Raw genomic sequence first — 17,997 nt, 5'->3', positions numbered from 1 at the left:
CACCACCACCACTACCACATGATTACCACCACCATCACGACCACCACACATGTTTACTACCACCACCACCACCACCACCACACACATGTTTACCACCACCACATATGATTACCACCACCACCACCACACACAGATGTTTACCACCACCACCACCACATATGATTACCACCACCACATATGATCACCACCACCACACATATGATTACCAGCACCACCACCACTACACACATGTTTACCACCACCACCACATATGATTACCACCACACCACCACTACATGCATGTTTACCACCACCACCACATATGATTACCACCACACCACCAACACCACCACACATGTTTACTACTACCACCACCACACAGATGTTTACCACCACCACCACATATGATTACCACCATCACCACTACCACATGATTACCACCACCACCACCACCACCACACATGTTTACTACCACCACCACCACACACATGTTTACCACCACCACCACAATCACTGCCACCACCACAAATGTTTACTATCACCACTACCACCACCACATATGATTACCCTCACCACCACCACCAACGCATGTTTAACACCTATACCACCACCACAATAATCATCACACATTTACCATCACCACAACAAGTAACATGTTTAACACCTACATCACCACCTAGATACACAAGTTAACTACCACCACCACCACCACACACACAATCTCCACCTCCACCACCACCACCAATACACATTCGCCACCACACCACTGCACACATTCACCATCACCATCACCACAACTACCACACACATTCACCAACACCACCACCATTACACATTCTCCACCACCACCATTACCATTACACATTCACCACCACCACCACCGCACATATTAATCATCACCACCACCACACACATTCTCCACCACCACTACCAACATTACACCTTCACCACCACCACTGCACATATTCACTATCACTAGCACTGCGCACATTCACCACCACCACCACTACACATTCACCACCACCACCACCACTACACATTCACCACCACCACCACTACACATTCACCACCACCACCACCACTACACATTCACCACCACCAACAACAACACTACACATTCACCACCACAACCATCTCCACAACCACCACAACTACACATTCATCACAACCACCACCACCATCACAACTACCACAACCACTACACATTCACCACCACCACTACCACCACAACCACTACACATTTACCACCACCACCACTACACATTCACCACCACCACAACCACCACCATCACAACAACTACACATTCACCATCACCACCACCACCACCACTACACATTCACCACCACCACCACCACTACACATTCACCACCACCACCACCACTACACATTCACCACCACCACCACTACACATTCACCACCACCACCACCACTACACATTTACCACCACCACCATACATTCACCATCACCACCATCACAACCACTACACATTCACCATCACCACCACTACCACCACAACCATTACACATTCACCATCACAACCACCACAACCACTACACATTCACCACCACTACACATTCACCACCACCACCACCACCACTACACATTCACCGCCACCACCACCACTACATATTCACCACCACCACCACCACTATACATTCACCACCACCACCACCACTACTCATTCACCACCACCACCACCACTACTCATTCACCACCACCACCACCACCACCACTATACATTCACCACCACCACCACCACCACCAGCATTACTTATTCACCACCACCACCACCACCACCACTACACATACACCACCACCACCACTACACATTCACCACCACCACCACCACCACTACACATTCACCACCACCACCACCACCACTACACATTCACCACCACCACCACTACACATTCACCACCACCACCACTACACATTCACCACCACCACCACCAACACCAACACCACACATTCACCACCGCCACCACCACTACACATTCACCACCACCACCACCACTACACATTCACCACCACCACCACCACGACACATTCACCACCACCACCACCACCAACACTACCACCACTACACACATTCACCATCACCACCACCACCATCACCACCACCATTGCACACATTCACCACCACCACCACCACTACCACCACTGCACACATTCACCACCACCACCAACAACAACATCACCACTACACATTCACCACCACCACCACCATCACCATTACACATTCACCACCACTGCACACATTCACCACCACCACCACCATCACCACTACACATTCACCACCACCACTACCACCACTGCACACATTCACCACCACCACCATCACCACTACACATTCACCACCACCACCACCATCACTACACATTCACCACCACCACTGCTCACATTCATCACCACCACCACCATCACCACTACACATTCACCACCACCACCACCACCACCATAACTACCACCACTGCTCACATTCACCACCACCGCTCACATTCACCACCACCACCACCATCACCACTACACATTCACCACCACCTCCTCTGCATGCATTTGCCACCACCAAGACTGCACACATTCACCACCACCACCACCACTACACATCCAACATCACCACCACTACACACAATCGCCACTACTGCATACAATCGCCACCACTTCCACATGCACTATCATCTTCACTGCACATATTCACTACCACTATCATCCCCAAATAAGTTTACCACCACCACCGCCACCACACTAATGTCCACCACCACAACACAAAGCACATGTTCACCACCACCACCACCACAACACATGATCATCACCACTACTACCACCACATACATGTTCAAATCACCACCTCCACAATACACTTTCACTACCATCACCAACACATGTTCACCACCACCATCACCACCAGCACCACCACCACCAGCACCACCATATCCTTTTATTATCACCACTCCCATGGACACCATACACACACATTTTCATTGCCACAGCCACCCCCCCCCACCCTGCACACACAAGTTCATCACTCGCACCACACACACATGGCCCTCACCACCACACATTTCTCATCACCATCACCATCACCACACACCCGGCACACACACGCTGGACATTCATTTCTCGTGTCAGCCCCATCGCTACAAGAACCGCCTCCTGGACTACATCAGTTGGACTCCTTTAGGCAGAGTGGCATCGTCTGGAGCAGTGTCGGTGAAAGATTGAGAAGTAGGATGAGGGAAGGTCTAGTGAGGAAAACAATGTTGGTGCCACAGGTGAAGGGAAAATGGTGAAAGTTATGGTTGTGGTGATGGTGGTGGTGAGAGTGAGGGTGGATGGTAGTGGTTAGAGCTGTAGCGTTGGTGGTGGTGACAGTGGTGGAGGCTTATGCTAGTGGGGATAGTTGTGGTGGTGATTAGTAGTGGTGGGGGTGGTACTGGCGACAGAGGTGGTAGTGATTGTGGTGGCAGTACTGGTGGTGACGAATGGTGGTGGTAATACTAGTGGTGAATGATAGTGGTTATAGTAGTAGTGGTGGTGGTCATAGTATTATTAGCGTTGTGGTCGTAACAACGGTGTAGTGACTGTGGTGAATATGATAGTGGCAGTGTGGTGGTGGTGGTGGTGGTAGGATTCTGGTAAATTATGACAGTGGTGGCATTGGTAGCAGTGTAACGGTTACCATGGTGATGATGGTAGCAGTGTGGTGGTGACAGTAACTGTGTGGTGAATGTGGTGGTGATGATGGTAGCAGTGTGGTGGTGACAGTAAGTGTGGTGAATGTGGTGGTGATGATGGTAGCAGTGTGGTGGTGACAGTAAGTGTGGTGAATGTGGTGGTGATGATGGTACCAGTGTGGTGGTGACAGTAACAGTGTGGTGAATGTAGTGGTGATGGTGATAGCAGTTTGGTGGTGGTAGTATTGTGGTGGCTGCTGTGGTGATGCTGGTAGCAGCACTGTGGTGAAGATACCGGTGTGGAGTGGTAGCAGCAGTGTGGTTGTGACGATAGCACTAAGGTTGCAGTGGTGGAAACTGTGGTAACTTTGTTGTGGTGGTGGCAGGATGTTGGTGGTGGCTTACGGCAGTTGTGGTAGCACTGTGATGATAGTGGCAATGTGATGGTTTTGGCAGTGATGGTGATAGCATTGTGGTGATGCTACCAGTGTGGTGGTAGTGGTGGTAGCAGCACTGTGGTTGTGGTGGTAGTAGTACCCTGGTGACGGTAGTCGTGTGATGGTGGTGTTGGTGGCAGCAACACTGTGGTGATGGTAGCCGTGCGGTGGTGGTGGTAGCACTGTGGTGATGGTAGCCATGTGATGGCGGGGGCAGCACTGAGGTGATGGTAGTCGTGTAGTGGTGGTGGTGGTGGTAGTTTGTGGCAGCAGTGTTGGTGGGCGTGGTGGTGGTGATTTGGTGATTGTCGTTGTGGTGATGGTGATGATTTGGTGGTTGTAGTAGTGGTGGTGGTGATGATTTGGTGGTTGTGGTGATGACGGTGGTAGCAGTGTAGGCGTCGTGGCAGTGATGATGGAAGCAGTGTGCTGGTGGTGATGATGGTGGTATCTGTGTGGTGGTGGTGATGATGGTGGTATGTGTGGTGGTGGTGATGATGGTGGTAGCAGTGTGGTGGTGGTGATGATGATGGTAGCAGTGTGGTGGTGGTGATGATGATGGTAGCAGTGTGGTGGTGGTGATGATGATGGTAGCAGTATGGTGGTAGTGATGGAGGTGGCAGTGTGGTGGTCGTGATGATGGTGGTAGCAATATGGTAATGATGGTGAGAGTAGTGTGATGGTGGTGGTGGTGGTAGCCCTTTGGTGGTAGAAATGATGGTAGCACTATGGTGGTGGTGATGGTGGTCGCAGTGTGGAAGTGGTGGGGGTAGCAGTGTGGTGATGGTGGTCGTGGTGGTGATGGTGGTAGCAGTGTGGATGTGGCGGTGGCGGTGGTGGTAACGGTGAAATGGTAATGATGGGAGATGTGATGGTAGTAGATGTGTGGTGTTGGTGATAGTGGCAGCAGTGTGGTAGTTGTGGTGATGGTGGTGGCAGTTTGGTGGTGGTGGTTGCAGTGTGGTGGTGGTGGTGGTAGCAATGTGGTGGTGGTAGTTGCAGTGTGGTGGTTGTGGTGGTAGCAATGTGGTGGTGGTGGTACCAGTGTGGTGGTGGTTGTTGCAGTGTGGTGGTTGTGGTGGTAGCAATATGGTGGTGGTGGTACCAGTGTGGTGGTGGTTGTTGCAGTGTGGTGGTGATGGTCGTAGCAGTGTGGTGATCGTTGTTGAAGTGTGGTGGTGATGGTGGTAGCAGTGTGATGGTGATGGTGGTAGCAGTGTGGTGATGGTGGTGGTAGCAGTGTGGTGGTGGTGGCGGTGGTGGTGGTGGTGATGATGGTGGTGGTGGTGATGGTGGTGGTGGTGGTGGTGGTGGTGATGATGGTGGTGGTGGTGATGGTGGTGGTATTCTTGGTGGTGGTGGTTTTGGTGGTGGTGGTAGTGGTGTTGGTGGTAGCAGTGTGGTGATGGTGGTGGGTGTTGATGACGGTAGCAGTGTGGTGGGTGCTGTTGTGGTGGTGGTAGCAGTGTGGTGGGTGCTGTTGTGGTGGTGGTAGCAGTGTGGTGGGTGCTGTTGTGGTGGTGGTAGCAGTGTGGTGGTGATGGTGGTAGTAGTATAGTGGTGGTGGTGGTGGTGGTGGTGGTGGTAGTAGAGTGGTGGTGGTGGTGATGGTGGTAGTAGTGTGGTGGTGGTGATGGTAGCAGTGTGGTGATGGTGATGGTTTGGTGGTGGTCGTGATGGTAGTAGCGGTGTGGCAGTGGTGGTAGCGGTGTGATGGTAGCTGTGATGGTCGTAGCAGTGTGGTGGTGATTGTGGTAGCAGTATAGTGGTTGTGATGGCGGTAGTAGCAGAGTGATGGAGGTGGTGGAGATCGTGATAGCAGTGTTGTGGTGGTGATGGTGGTCGCAGTGTGATGGTGGTAGCAGTGTGATGGTGGTGATGGTGGTAGCAGTGTTGTGGTGGTGGTGGTGGTGGTGGTGGTGGTGATGATGGTGGTGGTGGTGGTGGTGGTGGTGGTGGTGGTGATGATGATGGTGGTGGTGGTGATGGTGGTGGTATTCTTGGTGGTGGTGGTTTTGGTGGTGGTGGTAGTGGTGTTGGTGGTAGCAGAGTGGTGATGGTGGTGGGTGTTGATGACGGTAGCAGTGTGGTGGGTGCTGTTGTGGTGGTGGTAGCAGTGTGGTGGTGGTGGTGATGGCGGTAGTAGTATGGTGGTGGTGGTGGTAGTAGTGTGGTGGTGGTGGTGGTGGTGGTAGTAGTGTGGTGGTAGTGGTGGTGGTGGTAGCAGTGTGGTGGTGGTGGTGGTGGTGGTGGTGGTAGCAGTGTGGTGGTGATGGTGGTGTTAACAGTCTGGTGGTGGTGGTGGTGGTGGTGGTGGTGATGATGGTGGTGGTGGTGATGGTGGTGGTAGCAGTGTGGTGGTGGTGGTGGTAAGTCTGGTGGTGGTGGTGGCTGTGATGATGGTGGTGGTGGTGATGGTGGTAGCAGTGTGGTGGTGGTGGTGGTGGTGGTGGTGGTGATGATGGTGGTGGTGGTGATGGTAGTGGTGGTGGTGGTGGTGGTGGTGGTGGTGGTGATGATGGTGGTGGTGGTGATGGTGGTGGTGGTGATGGTGGTGGTGGTGGTGGTAGCAGTGTGGTGGTGGTGGTGATGATGATGGTGGTGGTGGTGATGGTGGTAGCAGTGTGGTGGTGGTGGTGGTGGTGGTGGTGATGGTGGTGATGATGGTGGTGGTGGTGATGGTGGTGGTGGTGGTGGTGGTGGTGATGATGGTGGTGGTGGTGATGGTGGTGGTATTCTTGGTGGTGGTGGTTTTGGTGGTGGTGGTATTGGTGTTGGTGGTAGCAGTGTGGTGATGGTGGTGGGTGTTGATGACGGTAGCAGTGTGGTGGGTGCTGTTGTGGTGGTGGTAGCAGTGTGGTGGGTGCTGTTGTGGTGGTGGTAGCAGTGTGGTGGGTGCTGTTGTGGTGGTGGTAGCAGTGTGGTGGTAATGGTGGTAGCAGTATGGTGGTGGTGGTGGTGGTGGTGGTAGTAGTGTGGTGGTGGTGGTGATGGTGGTAGTAGTGTGGTGGTGGTGGTGGTGGTGATGGTAGCAGTGTGGTGATGGTGATGGTTTGGTGGTGGTCGTGATGGTAGTAGCGGTGTGGCAGTGGTGGTAGCGGTGTGATGGTAGCTGTGATGGTCGTAGCAGTGTGGTGGTGATTGTGGTAGCAGTATAGTGGTTGTGATGGCGGTAGTAGCAGAGTGATGGAGGTGGTGGAGATCGTGATAGCAGTGTTGTGGTGGTGATGGTGGTAGCAGTGTGATGGTGGTAGCAGTGTGATGGTGGTGATGGTGGTAGCAGTGTTGTGGTGGTGATGGTGGTAGCAGTGTTGTGGTACTGATGGTGGTAGCAATGTCGTGGTGTTGGTGGTAGCAGTGTTGTGGTGGTGATGGTGGTAGCAGTGTTGTGGTGGTGATGGTGGTAGCAGTGTTGTGGTGGTGATGGTGGTAGCAGTGTGATGGTGGTGATGGTGGTAGCAGTGTTGTGGTGGTGATGGTGGTAGCAGTGTGATGGTGGTGATGGTGGTAGCAGTGTTGTGGTGGTGATGGTGGTAGCAGTGTTGTGGTGGTGATGGTGGTAGCAGTGTTGTGGTGGTGATGGTGGTAGCAGTGTTGTGGTGGTGATGGTGGTAACAGTGTTGTGGTGGTAATGGTGGTAACAGTGTTGTGGTTGTGGTGGTAACAGTGTTGTTGTGACGGTGGTAATGATGGTAGCAGTGTAGTGGTGGTGTTGGTGGTACCAGTGTTGTTGTTGTTGTGGTGGTGGTAGCAGTGTTGTGGTGGTGGTGGTAATAGTGTTGTGGTGGTGGTAGCAGTGTTGTGGTGGTGGTAGCAGTGTTGTGGTGGTGGTGGTAGCAGTGTTGTGGTGGTGGTGGTAATAGTGTTGTGGTGGTGGTAGCAGTGTTGTGGTGGTGGTAATAGTGTTGTGGTGGTGGTAGCAGTGTTGTGGTGGTGGTGGTAGCAGTGTTGTGATGGTGGTGGTAATAGTGTTGTGGTGGTGGTGGTAGCAGTGTTGTGGAGTTTGTGATAGCAGTGTTGTGGTGGTAATGGTGGTAGCAGTGTTGTTGTTGTTGTTGTGGTGGTGGTGGTGGTGGTGGTGGTAGCAGTGTTGTTGTTGTTGTGGTAATGGTAGCAGTGTTGTGATGGTGGTGGTAATGGTGGTAGCAGTGTTGTGGAGTTTGTGGTAGCAGTGTTGTGGTGGTGGTGGTGGTAGCAGTGTTTTGTTGTTGTTGTTGTAGTGGTAGCAGTGTTGTTGTTGTGGTGGTAGCAGTGTTGTGGTGGTGGTGGTAATGGTGGTAGCAGTGTTGTGGTGGTGGTGGTAATGGTGGTAGCAGTGTTGTGGTGGTGGTGGTAGCAGTGTTGTGGTGGTGGTAATGGTGGTCGCAGTGTTGCTGTGGTGGTAGTAGCAGTGTTGTGGTGGTGGTGGTAGAAGTGTTGTTGTTGTGGTGGTAATGGTGGTAGCAGTGTTGTTGTTGTGGTGGTAGCAGTGTTGTGGTGGTGGTGGTAATGGTGGTAGCAGTGTTGTTGTGGTGGTAATGGTGGTAGCAGTGTTGTTGTTGTGGTGGTAGCAGTGTTGTTGTGGTGGTAATGCTTGTAGCAGTGTTGTTGTGGTGGTGGTGGTAGCAGTGTTGTTGTGGTGGTAATGGTGGTAGCAGTGTTGTTGTTGTAGTGGTGGTAGCAGTGTTGTTGTTGTAGTGGTGGTAGCAGTGTTGTTGTTGTAGTGGTGGTAGCAGTGTTGTTGTTGTAGTGGTGGTAGCAGTGTTGTTGTGGTGGTGGTGGTAGCAGTGTTGTTGTGGTGGTGTTGGTAGCAGTGTTGTTGTGGTGGTAATGGTGGTAGCAGTGTTGTTGTGGTGGTAATGGTGGTAGCAGTGTTGTTGTGGTGGTGGTAGCAGTGTTGTTGTTGTGGTAATGGTGGTAGCAGTGTTGTTGTTGTAGTGGTGGTAGCAGTGTTGTTGTTGTAATGGTGGTAGCAGTGTTGTTGTTGTAGTGGTGGTAGCAGTGTTGTTGTTGTAGTGGTGGTAGCAGTGTTGTTGTTGTAGTGGTGGTAGCAGTGTTGTTGTGGTGATGGTGGTAGCAGTGTTGTTGTGGTGGTGGTGGTAGCAGTGTTGTTGTGGTGGTAATGGTGGTAGCAGTGTTGTTGTTGTAGTGGTGGTAGCAGTGTTGTTGTGGTGGTGGTAGCAGTGTTGTTGTTGTGGTGGTAGCAGTGTTGTTGTGGTGGTAATGGTGGTAGCAGTGTTGTTGTGGTGGTAATGGTGGTAGCAGTGTTGTTGTGGTGGTAATGGTGGTAGCAGTGTTGTTGTGGTGGTAATGGTGGTAGCAGTGTTGTTGTGGTGGTGGTAGCAGTGTTATGGTGGTGGTAGCAGAGTTGTTGTGGTGGTAATGGTGGTAGCAGTGTTGTTGTGGTGGTAATGGTGGTACCAGTGTTGTGGTGGTGATGGTGATGGTAGCATTGTGGTGGTGGAACTGTTTATGGTGGTAACAGAGTGTTGGTGGTGATGGTGGGGTGGCAGCAGTGTGGTGGTGGTGGTAGTAGTAATGGTAGCAGTGTGGTGGTGGTGGTGGTAGCAGTGTGGTGGTGGTGATGGTAGTAATGGTAACAATGTGGTAGTGGTGGTGGCGATGGTAGGAGTGCGGTGGTGGTGATGATGGTAGTGATAGCACTGTGGTAGTGATGAAGGCGGTAGTGGATGCAGTTTGATCGCGATGATGGTGGTGGTAATTGTGGCAGTGTGGTGGTGGTGGCAGTGGTAGCAGTGCTGTGATGGTAGCAGTGTGGTGGTGATGGTGGTGGGGGTGTGACGGTGGTAAAGTGTTCTGGTAATGATGGTGTGGTTGTCATGGTGGCAGCAGTGTTGTGGTGATGTTGGTAGCAGTAGTGTTGTTGTGGTGGTAGCAATATTGTTGCTGTTGTGGTGGTGATGGTATCTGTTTGGTGGTGGTGATGATGGTAGCAGAGTGGTGGTAATGATGGTGGTATTTGTATGGTGATGGTGATGATTGTAGCAGCGAGATGACTGTGACGGTGATGGTGGTAGCAATGTGGTGATTGTGATGATTATGGTGGTGGCTGCAGTTTGGTGTTGGTGTTGGTGGTAGCAGTGTGGATGTGGTTATGTGATGGTGGTAGCAGTGTGGTGATGGTGATGGTAATGGTGATGGTGGTAGCAGTGTGTGTGGTTATGTGATGACGGTAGCAGTGTGGATGTGGTTATGTGATGATGGTAGCAGTGTGGTGATGGTGATGGTAATGGTGATGGTGGTAGCAGTGTGGTGATGGTGATGGTAATGGTGATGGTGGTAGCAGTGTGGTGATGGTGATGGTAATGGTGATGGTGGTAGCAGTGTGGTGATGGTGATGGTAATGGTGATGGTGGTAGCAGTGTGGTGATGGTGATGGTAATGGTGATGGTGGTAGCAGTGTGGATGTGGTTATGTGATGGCGGTAGCAGTGTGGTGATGGTGATGGTAGTGGTGATAGTGGCAGCAGTATGGTGGTGGTGATGGTGGTAGCAATGTGGTGGTGGTGTTGGTGGCGGTTGTGATTGTGTTGGTGGTAGTGGTGGTGATGGAGGTAGCAATGTGGCGGTTGTGGTGGTGATAAGTGATGTCAGTGTGGTGGTGACGGCGGTGGTAGTTGCAATGTGGAAAAAGTTGGTAGTGTGATGGTGGTGGTGACTGTGGTATGGAGGTTGTGCTAACTGTATGGTACGGTGATGGTGGTAGCAGAATGGTGGTGGTAGTGGTGTACTGCTCTTTGTAGCAATACAGCTTTTACAGTTATGGTGGTATTGGTACCACTATGATGGTATTAACAATAAGGTGGCAGCGCCGATCTAGCTGTGTGGTGATGGTGGGGTGGGGAGGCACTGACAAGGTGGTGGTGGAGGGAAAGTGGTGGTAGTAGTAGTGAGGAATTGTGGTGCATGATGGGTAACGTGTTGGTCTTCCAGTTGTGCTCCGAATCTAGGGTTGGCACTAAAGCCGTGGCGGACACTGACAGCTGGTGTAACTAGTTGTTTATGTCCCTTAATATGCTGACATACGTTCACACCCTGTCCATCCATCCATGTTATATGCTGAGTCTAACACACACACACAAAGTCATTACCGATTCTAACGTGCATCACTCTTCCTAGACACCTCTTCCCCACTCACATTTAACCAGCATGAGGAAGGGTAAATAATGGCTATAACTCTCCCTCTAAGGAGAATGTCTGTTCCTGTAGTGGCTGCTACATGGACTGACACAGATACAGGCAGTGGTGGTGGTGATACCAAAATGGTAGCGGTGGTGGTGGAAGCAGCGTAATGGCACTGGTATTGGTACCTGTGTGAAAGTGTCGGTGGCAGCAAAGCAGTGGATGTGGTGGTGACAGCTGTGTGGTCGTGGTGGTAGCAGAATGGTAGTTGTGATGGTGGTGGCCTCCGTGTGAAGGTGGTCCCGATAGCAGTGTGATGGTTGTGGAAGCAGTTTGGTGGTGATGGTGGCAGTCTGCTGGTGCTAGTCGTAGTGTGATGGTAACACTGTTGTAATGATAACGCAATGGTGCTGTGGTAGCGCTGTAATGGTGAGGGTGGTAGCACTGTGGTAATGCTAGCATTACAGTGACTGGGGATAACACTGTGGTGATCGTAACAATAGTAGCTGTGGTGGCAGTGAGGTAATGGTGAAAGTGGATGTTGTAGTAGTGGTAGTGTGTTGGTGGTGGTGGTACCAGTATCGTGGTGAGAGTACCAGAGCGATGGTTGTGGTAGTAATGTGATGGTGGTGTTGGCAGCACTGTGGCAATGGTGGTGATGCTGGTGGTGGTGGGTGGCGACAGTAATGTTTTGGTAGTGATAGAGAAATGGTAGTGGTAATGGTAACAGTATGGCGGTGGTGGTGGTGGTGGTTACAGTGCAATGGTGGAGGTACATGAATGGGAGTAGTGGTGGTGATAATTATAGTGGTAGCAACAGTAGCTGTAGTGCTGTATAATCCCTGTGGTATTAGTTTAATGATGGAGACAGCGGTATAAGTGTGATGATGATGGTGGTCGTTGGGACGGAAGTATGATGGTGGTGGAGGTGGTGGTGGTGGTGGTGGTATCAGTACAGTGTTGGTCGCCGAACTGTGGTAGTGGAGATGGTGATGGTGATGATAGGTATGATGGTAACAGTGGAGATAGCAATAGTGTGGCAATGATGCTAGTAGAGTGACAGTGATGATAGTAGCAGTGAGGTGGTGATGGAGGAACAAGGCTGGTGAAGGCAGCACAGCAGTGTTGGCTGTGGAATGTGTAACAGTAACAATACGTTAGCAATGTGGTGGGGTGGTGGCAATGTAGGGGTGATGGTGGTATAATAGTGACTGCAGTGTGGTAGTGGTACAAGTGTATTTGTGGCAGCAGTACTGGAATGTACAAGCTGGTGTACAGGTGTGGTGGTGGTAGTAGTCGTAGGATGATGGTGCCAGTGTAATGAGAAGGGGGGAATCACACTGTATGGGGGTGCAGGTGACAGCAGGAGGGAAGGACTAAGCAGAATAAGGGAGAAATAATGTAAGGTGGATGAGAGAGCAGATGTTATGAGGGAAGAAGTAGAAGAATGAAAAGAGGGGGATGAGCAGGGGAAGGAGAGGGGGAAGAAGATAAGCAGGGGGCAAAGTAGAGCAGAAATGAAGCAGAGAATTAGAAAGGAAGGGAACATCAGGAAGCAGGAAGAGTGGGAGGAGCAGCAAGGAGTTGTGTTATACTGAAGGGAAGAATGAAGAAGCAGGAGGAATGAGATAGAGAGAAAGAACAAGGGCAGGGAAGGAAGGCAAAGAAATAATTGAAAGTAGGGGGGAGAAAGAGAGAAAGGGAGCAGGGGAGAAACGTGAGAGAGGAGAGAAAGAGGAAGGGAGTCATAAGAAACAGAATAAAGGAAAGGAGGAAGTAAGAGCTAGGAGGTGTATGAGAGGAGAGGAGGAAGGAAATAGCAAGAATCAAGAGAGACAGGGAGATATAAAAGGAAGAAGGAAGGAGCTGAAGGAAATAGGAAGCAAGTGGGTGCAAAGGGAGAATAACACAATAGGAAAAGTAAAGTGGGAGCGGATGGGGAGCAAGAGGATCAGGCATGTGACGAGACGGAATGGGGAAACACTAAACAGTAGGAAAGTAGGAGGACGAAGCCATGAGGCAGGGAAACAGGAGCAGGGAATAGTGGAGAAAGTAGCAGGAGAAAACAGTGAAGGAAGGAAGCAGGAGGAGGAAATCAGGAGCAGGAGGCAGTGAGGGAGAGACGCAGGGGGAGAGAAGAGACTGGGGGGGGAGGGAGAGTTGTGTTATCAGAGAGAAAGAGAGGGAAAGAGAAACAGGAAACAGGAGGGAGCGAAGGAGGAGAGAGGGAGGGTGCAGGATGAGGAAGAAGGGAGGAGTGTTATCAGAGGGAGCCGCCACTGGCCCCCAGGTGCAGTTGCCTGATAATGTTGCCACACTCGCCCAGTCACACGCGGAGGGGGATGGGGGGGTAGAAGTGAGTGCGGTTGGGAGAGAGAGTGAATGTGAGGACTAAAACTGCAGGAATGAAAGTAGTGGGGTTGGGAGTGGGAATGGGTGTGGCAAGAGAGTCAATGAGAGGACTAAAAATGATGGAGTGGGAGTAGGGTGGGGTGAGAAAGTGCATATGTGAACTAAAACTGAGAGTGGTCGGTTGGTAAGTGGATGGAGGAGGTAATAAGTGAAAGGTGCGAGTGGAAGTTAGTAAGTTTGGGACTAGAGGCGAATGAAGTAGAGGGGCTCGGGAGGAGGGTGATGGGTGTAAAAGTTAGGGTGATGACGGAAATGAGTGGAGTGAGGGTGACGGACAGGTAGATAAAAGATGTGAAAATGAGTAAGATGAAGTCTGGGTGAATGTGATACAGCGAGTGGCGATTGGAGTGCATACAAATGTGAATGTTGAGTGACTGTGGGCGGGACAATGATAAGTGGAGATTGCGTACGCATGAAAGTGAGTTGGATTAATTGTAGGTGATTGTCAGTGGCAGTAAGTGAGAGACAGCGGGAGGGATGAGAAAGAAAATGAATGTGGCTGGAAGTAACAGAGGGTGTGAGTGGGTGGAGTGGAATTAGGTGGGGTCAAGAGTGAGTGACTTATGAGCAGAAAATGCCAAAATAAAAAGGTGTGAGAGAATCTGAGAAATAGTGAGTGAGGATGTGAGTGAAGGTTTGAGGCACTGTACAGTAAATTAAGGTGTGTATGACTGTGCTTGAAGATGTATATGACGTTGTGTGAGTGAGAGTGGCAGTGAGTGATAGTCAGCGCGTCAGTGAGTCAGGGTGAGTGGAGTGAGCTGGTAAGGGTGTTAGTGAGTTAGGCGGAAGTGAGAGTAAAGGTGAGCCGGCAGAGTATGAGGAATTGGTGTTAATGTCGTAGAAACTGAATTAGTATGAGTGAGTGAGGTTGTACGAGAGGATGTGATCACAGCGTTAGTGTTTAAAGAGAATGTGGATGTGAGGATGTTAGTTATTGTGAATGAAGTTGTGAGTAAGTGAACGACAGTGAGGGTGACGGTCAATGAATAAGTTCGCGTGAGTAAGGGCGTGAGTTAGTGACAAATTAACGGGTGAGTATGAGAGCGAATTGGTGAGTGAGGAATTTGTTAGCGTGAGTTCAAGTGATGTAATGAGTGAGTGTGTTTGTACTGTAAGGGAGGGAGAAATTACGAGTGAATGCAAGAGAGTTAGTGTGAACCCAGGATAAGTCGGTGTGAATGGGCGATAATAAGGAAGCGTGAATAACGATGATGGATGAATGTTACTGTCTAGAAAATCAGTGACTGTATGTGACGGTGAAAGTGACGGGACTTGCATGAGAATGTGTAACATGAAGAATTAGAATGGCACTCAGTAGAGAGCATACCTCCCCCAACGCCCTATCTCGCAATGTTAAAGAAAGTGAAAAAAAAAAAAAAAATCCTGGATCCGCACCTTCATCCGGATCCACACCCAAATTTAATGGAGTGTTTTCTGGGCCAAGGCCCATTCTTCTACCAAGTTTCGTGGAAATCCGTCCAGTAGTTTTTGTGTAATCTTGCTCACAAACCGACCAACAAACAAACAAACAAACGGACAGGGGTGAAAACACAACCTCCTTGGCGGAGGTAATGATGCTAGTTATTTACTGCCATGGATGAAAAACACTGAAAATGAAAGAGTAGAGATGAATTGCGATGACAGTGAGTAAGTATAAAAGACTTAGAGGAAATGTAAAAAAGAGGTTGAATAATAGAGTCAATATGGAGGGAGTTTGGAAATAAGATTATGGGGATAAGAGGAAGGCTATACAGTGTTTGTTTAAGAGGTAGACCAACTGACTGCGAAGAACAAGTTTAAGACTTGACTGTACCGTAACCGTGAGTGGCTGTATAAGTGCGAGTCAACGAGTGGTGGCAGCTGGTAGTAACAGTGATATAACGGATGCTGCCGTGACTGAGTCCTGGTGACAGTGAGAGATGGTGCCTGAGTCATGGCTGTGGAATGGTAGCTGCTGAGGTGGCAAGCAATGGGTGCTGGTCTCAGTGGTGGTGACTGTGATGGTGAATGAGTGGTGGTGATTGTGAGTGATGGTGAATGAGTGGTAGTGACTGTGATGGTTGTGGCTTGACTGGTGATGACTGGAAACGGTGGTGACTGAATGATGGTGACAGTGATGGAGATTGTGTGAGATGACTGATAGTGATGATTGAGTGATGGTGGCTGTGTGGAGATTGGGTGACTGAGTGGCAGTGAATGAATGGTAATGATAGTAAATGATGGTGAGTGTGAGTGGTGATGACGGGCCAGTGGTGACTAAATAATAATACCGTATGTAGCAGTGACTAAGTGGTAATGAATGTGAGTGGAGATGACTGTGGTGATGAGTATAGTGATAAGCGTAAGTTTTGGTGGTGTTTAACGTTAAGTGGTGGTGACGCGTGAGGACTGAGTGATACTGAGTGGTGGAGAAAGTGATTGGTGATGACTGGCAGTAACTGTGTGTAGTGGTAATGGTCGCTATGAGTGGTGGTGCTGACTGGAAGGTGGTGACTGGATAGTGGTGACTGGGTGGTGATGACTGTATGGTGGTGACTGAGTGGTAGTGACTGTTAGTGGTGATGGTTAAGTGATGGTTAATATGAGTGGTAGTGACTGAAAGCGACTGTGGGTGGTAACTGAGAGTGGTCACTGAGTGAGGGTGATTGGTGATGTACTGTACTGGTAGTGACTGCGGTGATTGTGTGAGTGACTAAATGCTGGTGACAGAGCAGCGGTAGGTGATGGTGAGAGCTGTGGTGACTGGTGCTGGCTCTGGTGGTGACTGTGAGTAGCGGTGACTGACAGTAACTGAGTGGTGATACGAGATGGACTTGTGACGAATGGCGGTTGGCAAATGTAGTGGTGATGACTAAATGGTAATGACTGAGTGGTGGTGACTAGCGACGGGTAAGTGTGGAGCGGAAGGCAACGATGGTGGAAAGTAGTGTTGAGTGGGTGGTGTTGATTTAGAGTGACAGTGATTCAGTGGTGAGGCTGTGTGATGGTGACTGAATGGTGGTGACTCTACGTAATGGTGGTTGTGGTTGTGACTGACTGGTGGCGACTGAGTGATGATGGCTGTGTGATGGTGATTGTTAATGACTAAATGGTGATAACTGGTGGTGGGTGAGTGGTGATGACTGTGCATAGTGGTAATTTAATGATGACTTTGCATTAGGGAATGATAGTGACTGAAGTGTGGCGGTATTGGCGGTGACTGTTGTTGATTATGAGTGGTGATGACTGAGTGGTAATGACTATGTGGTGGTAACAGTGGTGGCGAGTGATGACTGAGTTTTGCAGACTAAGTGGTGTCGACCTGTGTGGTGTTGAATGTAAGTGATGACAGTGAGAGATGCAGACCGTGAGTGCTGATAAGAATGTGTGATGGTGACTGAATGGTGGAGACTGAGTGATGATGACTGTGAGTGGTGTTCAGATAAGTGGCGACGACTATGAGTGGTGATGACTACGAGAGTTGGTGAATGTGGTGATGACTGTCGTGGTGACTGACTGATGGCAATTGAGTAATGGTAACAATGGAGGGTGACTGAAAGGCAGTGAGTGGTGATGACTCGGAGGCGGTGGTGGTAGTGGTGACTGAGTGGTAGTGACTGGTGATGATGCCTTAAGTGGTGGTGATTGTGGCGGTTATTGTGAGTGGTGGTGTTTTGTGACAAATGTGCTGTTGTGACTCGTGTTGGTAATAGTGATGGTAACAGTGGCACTGACTGAACGGTAGTACCAATGAATGTAAGTGACTGACTAGTGGTAATTGGTGGTGACTGTCCGTAGCAATGACTGGGTGATAATGACTGGTGATGACTGAGTAGTGATGTGTGAGTGATGGCTGTGGTGGTAACTGAGTGGTACTGACAACGGCTGTTATTTTGTGCAGTGGTTTCTGAGTGGTAAAGTCCCTGAGTGGTAGTGATTGAGTTGTGGTGACCGAGCGGTGGTTATTGTGACTGGTGATGATCGTAAATGGCGATGACTGTGAGTGATGGAATGCTTTGATGATCTGATTGTCGTTACTCTAAGTGGTGGTGATTGAGGCTGATGGCGGTGACTGTGAGTCGCGGTGACGGTGTGTGGTAATGACTGGTGATATCTGAGTCGTGGTGACTGAATAACTGAGTGGTGATGACGAAGTGGTAATGACGACAAATGGTACTAACTGTAAATGTGGCAGCAGGTGTGATGGAGTGACCAAGGGATTAGCTAAACTGGATAAATATTACGTATTTCCGGAGCTGCATGAATAAATACATGCACATTTGTATCTGCAGTTATACTGGAATATGAGGTATGTGCCCAGAGGAATAAGTACCACATACGAAGTGACTGGACTCAACAATTTTAGGTGCTATGGTAAGTAAACAGCAAA

The sequence above is a fragment of the Coenobita brevimanus genome, chromosome 101, assembly GCF_032717465.1.
Source record: "Coenobita brevimanus isolate Jiangsu-jjx chromosome 101, ASM3271746v2, whole genome shotgun sequence".
NCBI lineage: Eukaryota > Metazoa > Arthropoda > Malacostraca > Decapoda > Coenobitidae > Coenobita > Coenobita brevimanus.
Note: the sequence above shows the minus strand (reverse complement) of the source record.